Genomic DNA, 9,225 nt, shown 5'->3' on the forward strand with positions numbered 1-9,225 from the left:
AAGAAATCAACACACAAAGCAATACACAACGTCAAAAACGTTTCTGTATCTTAAGGTTTTTTGATAACACTTTTAGCGAGAAATGTGTACTTCATGTTCACAATCTTGATTCAGCGAATGCATATTAGCTTTAGTTTAGATGTTACGCAGATATAGCTCGGTCCTGCCGGCAGAAATGTTCTGAATCGACGTCATAAAATGTTGTGAACCGACGTTAGGCCGTAATGCCCACGCGTTGCCATGGTGACACAAATATGTGTCACATATTAGACTACGTATCTGATACACACATTAAATACGACTATTTTCATGCTTCCCAACACGTTTTTATAACCACTGCTGCATGGGGACGTAGTTAATATAACTCCCCATTATACAGAAGTCTAACGCTATGTGTACAGTAGGCCTTGAATTATTCTAAATATATCAATATTTGACGGCTTAGGCTATGCATGTTTTCACACAAACCGCAGCTAAAGGCACCTATGACTTTATTATTGATGCCTAATTGTTCTGCGTTCTTGTTATTCTTGGGACTTTATAAACAAATGTCTTGCAAAAAAACAAAAACGCTCAGGTGAAGCTTAATCACCTTAATAGTTCGCTAAAGTATTTGACTTATTTAAAGATATTAGCCGGTGAAAGCCTAGGGCACGCGCTGCCATAACGACGCTGCCGCATGACGTCACCAGAAGTAAGCGGCGGACAGGTTTGACAGTGACACAGCTGACAGCCTACTACGAGACACTGGATTTCAACCAGACACCTTTGTTTAACACTATTCTTAATTTTTATTCATGTTCTTGCAAAGAAAATAGTCAAACCCGAAGCCTCCTAAATTACAATCATTCACATTCTAAACTTACCCATATACGTGATGGTCATAGCCTGGCGCCAGACTAAACAGCCGAGGTAATGACACCCAAGGTGTGAGGGGACCTCAATGAAATTTGTTTTGACAATGAAATGTAAATTTGTAGTCAGAAAATGTCTGCTGACAGTGACCATAAAATAATAAAGAACAAAATGGATCGTTCATTTAATAAGATGTGATAACATCCTTCATGTACAGTAGACTAGATTTAAGGAAAGATCCATGGGGATGAGGGTGAAGGAACCTTCTAATGGATCACGTTTATGCTTTCTGTTACTCTGTATTTCTTGACGCTAAAGGATGTAGGCCTACACTTGCAAACCTTCTGGAAAATAAGGTAGAGGTGGAATACACATCAATCTTCAGCAATACTTTTGGGTTTACGAGTAAAGATGACTAGAATGCTAGGATGAAAAAATGCTAGGATGAAAAAAGATTCAATTCATTATTTGTACAATGATTTATTGAAACAACAATATTTATGTGAGGCTGTGAGCAAAGCTTTGTTGTTCCCAACAGGGTTAAAGGGACACTGTGTAACGTTTTGAGTAATTTATTAGCTAAAATGAATATCCGCATTCATAAATATGTCCTCATTGGTGTAAAATCCCCTCTGCCAATAATCTGAAGTATCCTCCTGAGCGGAGAATTACAAATATTAATATCAAATTTTTTACATTGAGCGGGTACGTCTTATGGAGGAATCCATGTTAGAAGTGTCATGGTTGGAATGTCATCAGCTCTACAGCACAGAATGGAACAGTTGGCCACACTGGTGGTGCGTTCCAGTTACATCAAAACATATCGGAAGTCGGAGGTCGGAACTGGGAGTGACGTCACCCCCGACTTGCTTGCGTTCCAGTTACCATAGTCGGAACTCGGGGAAAAAAAGTGAGAAGAACGATGGATGCCCGAAGAAAAGCTGTTGCTGTTTTAGCTCTTGCCAAGTACAAGAAACTACAAGGAAAATATGCAGTCCACTTCAAAAACATAACATGACAGTAGGCGCAGAAGGCATGTCTGTTTGTTTTGATAAATGTTTTTTTTTGTTTAGTTTATACGGCTAACGGGATGTTTCATTAGAGTTTTGTTTCAATTTACCGTATCAGAATAAACGGGTACAACCATACAACAACTTCAATGAGAAATCCCATTATATTTACTTTAGACACAATAACAATGGGTTATGACCGGTTTTAATTAGGCTACTTGAATATTTAAAATAAAATAAAAACATCACGTCTTGCATTTCTTGTTGTGGCTGGGCTGATTTTTGGCATCAACCGTCAACCGTTTTGTGGAGGCCGGCTCACCTTATTAAAATAGCCTCTTGGGTCTGACAAGAAAAAAAAATCGTATCGCTATTTTCTTATAAGCCTAGGCGTAATGCTGATTGACAAAAAGCCTCTGACTCAAGTTTGATTAGCATAGTAGGCTATCTGTTTCACTGTCATTTCTTGTTTAATTGGTTGTGTTGATAACAAATTATAATACAGAAGATTGCTACAGTTTTTGGGTTTGCTATTGGCTCACTGCAAACCAGGGCCTGTTTAGTTACGAGTGTTAGGTAGCCTACACCTTGATCAAACAATATAATGCAGTCAATTGTTTTTTATGAGGATGTAGTAGTAGGCAGGACCTATGTGTATAATATTGTGTCATGCATTGAAGCATTCGTTATTTGCAAACACTTAATTTCAAATAAGATAAAAACACCCCCAACCCGATTTTTTCTAATCATTTCGAAATGAAGCAACTTAAACAGTGATAGTACTTTAATATATTCTATAGATTTTTATTCTTTATTTTAACCTCGCTTTTTTTCTGACTTAGGATACTTATGTCCATGATCCTGCGTTCCAGACAACAAGTGATAATCCTCAAGACCGGAACAGAGTGGGAGGTCATGCTGGACATGGACGACTGCACCTTTGCACGGCATTTAAGAATCACCAAGACACAGTTCCATCATCTCCTTAACAAGTTGGAGGAGAACGGGATAAATCAAGAACATGGCCAAGGTCTACCACCAGTTCCTGTTAATAAGAAGGTGCTGATGTTCCCTTGGTACATGGCCAACCAGAACAGTTTCAGAGGGATCTCCGACAAATTTGCCACATCCCAATCATCAGCACACAGAGTTATTGTACAAGTGCTCTAAGCAGTTTGCACCAAGGGGCACACCTTCATTTCATGGCCAAGTCCCTGTGAGAAAGCTGCATCTGCTGCTGCCTTCCAACGCGTCTGCGGCATAAATGGCGTCACTGGCGCGATCGATGGGTGCCACATCAGGGTACAGAGGCCACCAGTAAGAGGAGGCGACTCCATGAACCGGAAGTCCTTCTACTCCGTCCTCAATTCTACAATTATTAACATTAATTAACATTTCCCGTCACAACAATGGTCTTGTAGGCGGACTGCGCCTCTGTCATATGTCTTTTTGAAAGTCGAGGAATAAGAAGAGAAGGCTTATAGGTAAATAAATCGTTTACGCGCTGACTGTCACATGTACCTTTTTTTGGAGTAGTACTCCTAAGACCTTTCAGTGGTCCTCATTAACTTTACTTTAGTCCGTTGTGGTTGTGGACCCATTATGCCGTCTGTTAAATGGCATATTTATATTTAATGTCACTGTCAAGTATTAATATTGTATTGTTAGAAAATAACAAGATAACTACTCATTTATTGTAAATTGTCAAGAGAAGAATTGTGTGGAACGGATGTTGCCACATGGAAAATATAATATAATTTTGTTAAAAAGTTTTTTTTAGATTTTTGTCCTCTTCTCCAGTCGACAAGATGATATTTCCCAGCTACCAGAGGTTGCTGAGAAGATTGAGGAGGTGGTCCTGGCAGCACAGGAGCTGTCAGATGTGTCACAGTCAATCCGGGAACTAACCAACTTTGCATCAGCAAACAGGAGGCAGACTCTCCTTCACGCAGGACCAAATTGCTGCCCTCAAGGATGCATTTGCATGCTTGGTTTGCATGAAAGAAGGCAAAACAAAACACTTAACCAAACACTGGACTCATTTGTAATTCTGATTGTATCTAGCAGGTCCCATGATTGAGCCATTTGTCACCTTTTGCTGCAAAAGTCTTGTTGCATGCCAAGCATGCATTGAGCAGTGGCTGCTGACTTCCAATCAGTTCCTCAAATGCAGAGCTGACAACCGCATAGAGAACTCATTCAGACTCACTGTACTTGGTGGGGAACTGTCTTCTCTGGGTGACGTTATAAAAGATTAAAAGGTGAATCATTTTTTAAAGCTGGTTCTGTTTTTAACCTTATGCAAACAGTTCATGTACATTTGTAATAACTGATAGTTCTGTTGGAACTGTTACCGTCATGTGAGTTGAAGCACTGACTGCACTTTTTGTCAATGTTGAAATACATGTTTTTGTACAGCTGGTTCTCTGCAAACCTTAAGCAAACATTTCACATGTAAAATTGTTTTAATGATAGTTCTGTTGGATCGGTTACTGTCATGTGAGTTAAAGCACTGCACTTTTTTCATAATGTTATATGAGAGTTAAGAATAAGGAATAACACAAGACAAATGCCATTTACAACTTGAAAATGTTATTTAATAAAAACAGACATCTTGGTCTCTATTATCTAGCACACAAGCTTTCTGTTAGTATCTCCTTGTCACATCAATCAGGTATTGGAGTGCCTCTATGAATGGTGTGAAGTTGTAGTTGACAGCCTGGTCAAAAAAAAAAGTGGTATCTGGGTACTGGTCAGCGAAAGTCTGTTCTGCCTGGATCCGGTCTTCCTCACACTCAAAGGGGTCTCTTCCAAAGGTTGATGTCCTGGTCAGGCAGGAATACATATCAGCAACTACAGAGGCATGTGGCAGTAGCTCCTCTGGGACCTTTGCAGGACACCCACCTCCAGCCAGTTAATTTGGTATCCCTGTAGCTGGTACAAAACGTAAACACCTGTAATTTCCTGACAGAGCGAAACATATCTTTTTATTTTAATAATGGTCTCTTACTTAATAGACTTGATTTCAGTGTCCCTATGCACGTTTCTGGTGTCTTAAGCTAGAGCTGACATTTGCCCAGAAAGCTGCAGGAGCAAGTAAGTTCTCGCCATCCATTGTAAATCCAATCTTAAATCCTGCTTGCTTAAGCTTTCTGCGCCAATGAGGGTTCCATTTGAACATACCCATAGTCTTGTCGAATCTTTGCCACGTAGGGAAAAAGGGAGTTGAGATGGCCTGGCCAATAGGTTGCGTCACCTACTACTATCTTGGTTTGAGGTTTTTTTACGGGGTTAAATACCTGGGATCCTGTGTGCATTACAACCTTTCAAAGTTCTATCGATTCCAATAGTGGAAACCTGGCAAATGAGGTTGGACACACAGAATGTTGTTGTGCTATCCTCCATGTTGATCATCTCCTGATTAAGAAGATGTACCAGGGCCTCTTTCAGGGGATAGTTGACCCTGTTCTGCTCCCATTTTCTTCAGGACGATCCTGTAGCATTGAATTATCATGGATTCTAAGACGATCCGCATCTGCGCTACTTTCCGCAGATTTTCCCCAACCGCTCAGCTTTCCCCGTGTTGAAACTTTCAGCGGCAGCCGCCCGGCGGCAAGGCGGGAATACAAGGCATCGTTGCAAACGGAGTACAGACATAAACAACACGGATCTACCATGTTTTAAGTCAATGTTAAAGTGTCTGTCGTTTAAAAAAGATTGGATATATATTCGACGTTGAACACAAACATGTGGAACCAGTGATTGAAGACGATTTTCTAGTAGGGGAAATATTTTTTAGACGGAACTGTATTTTCTCTCTGTACTTTTATTCTTCATAAAAGCTCATATAGAGAGACTATAACATCGTTATACGAGAGAGAAAGAGAGAAATAAGTGGTGGACTTCTGGTCGGGCTATCAACGATACAATCACCGAAGCATCTCGCTGTCATGGCCGCCGAGGCAGCAGCCGCTTCTAAAAACGCCGGGCTCACCGGTGGAGTCCTCCGGCAAGGAGGCGGTTGCCGCGTGGCGGTGGGAAAGGCCCTTAAGGCCCCCCAACGCCCGGACCAGCTTCATGGAATCCGTCTCGACCCGATCTGGCCGATGTTTCCCACCATCAAACCATATTTCAGCGGTGCTGCGACGGAGCAAGGGAGGCTTGGAGCCCCGGTGAAAACATTTATCCAGGTCACCAAGACGGAGAGTCTGACAGACCGGGGTTACAGGGGCGGTACCGCCGCTGGATCCCGCGCTGTGCAGTGTTTTTGGAGCGAAGCCGCCCCACTCCCAAAGACCAGCTGACGGCCAAGCTCACAGACAGGGCGCATCAGTGTATGATGCAGCAGCAGGCCGTCGTAAACAACATCGCCCTGCTGGCGCACAATATCTCCACAATGGTGGCTGATCCCGATCGACTGGCCGACCGACAGTCGACAAAACAGCCGGCGTCATCCTCTGCCTCTGCTCCAACGGCGGCATGGCAGCACCTCATACAGCACCTCTGGCTGCAGCAGACCCCGGGCATCCCTGAGCCGATGCGACGACAGCTGTTAGGGCCCCACCTGTCATCTATGGTCGACGACATGCAGGCTGCTTCTGAGGAAGCAGAGAAGTTCCAGAGACACGTCTCCCGCTCTGCTCCTCCACCCCAGCAGCAGCGCTCTGCTCCTGGCTCCCGCCGCCGACCTCAGACAACCACTGTCACGGCGCTGCCGGCAACTCCTCCTGCCCCGCCGGCTTACCAGCCTCTCCCGCCTCAATCACAGGCTGCGGCGAGCAAAGGCCCCGAGCAGCGGCCTCATGGGGCAATAGGGACTTAAAGCAACGACAGTTGAGAGGACAGCTACGGCGTCCTCTGAAGATTCTAAGGTGTTGCCGTTATAGTGGAATCCAATATCACTAAGCAACATTGTAACTCTCAATACGGCTACTTGCGGCGGAAACAAAATACAGTAGGCTACAATTGTGTCTATTTGTTTTTATTCACCTTTAAAGAAGAATGTCTTTCAAAGTGTCCCGAGAGCTCTTGGCATGTTGTCTGGAAGACAACTTGATATCCGACAAAGAATTTGCTGTTCTCTACAGTATAATATCAACAGATCGGCTAATTTAGATTTGCCATACCATGAATATGGGAAATTCTGTCTTGAGGAAATGGAGGATGATGAGTAGGGGTGGGTAAAAATATCGATTCTCCGATGCATTGCGATTCTCGAACGATTCCGAATCAATTCATAAAAGTTAATAATCGATTAATTTAAAGAAAAATATAATCATTTTTATTTTTTTTAAACTAGTATTTAATATTAGTATTTCCTGCGCCACTGCGCATGCACACCACACAAGTGCGAGTTGTTAAAAGTGGCGACAAAAGGGCAGAGAGCAGCAAACCCATATGACCTGCGCTGGCTTTGTGTCTGTTTACGTTTTGTATGAGAGCTGAATTCCAATACAGCACTTTTTTCTTCACTTTTGTACACCTTATACTGGTATTGTGCTAATGTTTTATTTGTTACCAGAAATTAAGGCACCTGGTTCTTATGTGTTATTATTGTTCAAATATGTCATGTGAGAAAGAAGACATGATTTAAATACATTACATTTAATACAGCACTGTCAATTGTGCAGATTATGTTACAATTTCCAAGAGGAGAGAGTTATACCATGGCTGTTTGTTCACAAGGCATACAATTAAATAGATAATTATTTAAATTCAATTTTAATTATTTTACTCTTTCTTGTGTATTTCTACTTGATACTGAATCGATATCGAAGCATTTCAATCAATATCGAATCGAAATCGAATCGTGACTTAATGAATCGAAATCGAATCGTGAGATTCTTGACAATACCCAGCCCTAATGATGAGTGTTTGGCGGAGTTTAGAGTAAGAAAAAGCGATATAAATGTGCTCAATGGTGTTTTGTCCTCCCAACGGAGCCTTCAAGTTATCAACGTTCCAAGCCAATCACGGCACTGCTGCTGCCAACTGTTCGGCTACTTTTTCAACTGATCAACTTTCTCCGGACACATAAGGCAAGTAGATATTTTAGGATATTATCAGTCATATCAGTGAAATAGTAGGGCTACAACTACAGATTTATTATAAAAAAATAATTATTAGATATAAACAGAAACTTGAAATACATTTTTTTTTCTTCTTCTGTGCTTCAGATTCCTGGCTACTGGTGACTCCTTCCAGACGATCGCCAGTAGCTTTCGGGTCGGGGCCTCCACCGTGGGTTCCATTGTGTCTGATGCGGTCACAGCTATCTGGGACAGCCTGGTGGAGGAGTACATGGCTGTGCCTACTGAAGAGGACTGGAGAGTGATAGCCGAGAAGTTTGAGCAGCGGTGGAACTTCCCTCTGTGTTGTGGTACCATAGATGGGAAACATTTGGTCCTTAAAGCCCCTGCAAATTCTGGGTCGCAGTTTTTTAACTACAAGGGCACTTTCTCCATTGTTCTCCTGGCAGTGGTCGATGCCGACAAGTGCTTCTGGGTGATCGATGTCGGTGGCTACAACAGGCCCTCCAGCGATGGAGGCATTCTGGCCAACTCGGCGTTTGGACAGGCCCTCCGCGCTGGCACCCTCCAGCTCCCTGCTGCAAGAGCACTCCCTGGGGCTGAGCACAGAGGACCGCTGCCTCATGTCTTCGTGGCGGACGAGGCCTTTCCACTCCGGACCGACCTCATGAGGCCATTCCCTGGACGTGTCCTCCCCTGAGAGCGGCGGGTATTCAATTACCGTCTGTCCCGAGCAAGGTTGGTGGTGGAGAATGCCTTTGGTATTCTGTCTTCACAGTGGAGGATGTACCGGCGTGTTATCGAGCTGCATCCCGAGCTGGCAGAAAGGTGTGTGCAGGCCACCTGCGTTCTTCACAACTTTTTGCACAAGACGACCGCTGGAGGGGGCCTCCCGGCTAGTGAGGAGGAGCCGCTGCCAGGTCTGGGGAGAGTGGCTACGAACAACGCCACGAGAGAGGCCCTCAGGGTTCGGGAGACCTTCGCCTCTTTCTTCTCCTCAGAAGGAACGCTGTCGTGGCAGAACAACGTATAGTGCGTACGCACTCCAGAAACGGCTCTTTTAAGAGCCACCCACACATAATAAATGAGCATAAATCCTGCAATATTGCTGTATTTTTTTTTTTTACAGGTACCACAATTTATATCTGTCTGTGCATTCAATACATCAGCATTCATTTTGCCAGGTTACACTGAAAGGATGTGACGAAAGAAAGTTAAAGACATATATATTTATTAATTGATTACAAAAAATAAAGATTTCAACATAAAAATAAAATAAATATTGATTTGCAAAAAAAAAAAAAAAAGCAGGCACTGGTTCATTCCCTGCA

The sequence above is a fragment of the Ammodytes marinus genome (assembly GCF_949987685.1).
Source record: "Ammodytes marinus genome assembly, chromosome: 7".
NCBI lineage: Eukaryota > Metazoa > Chordata > Actinopteri > Uranoscopiformes > Ammodytidae > Ammodytes > Ammodytes marinus.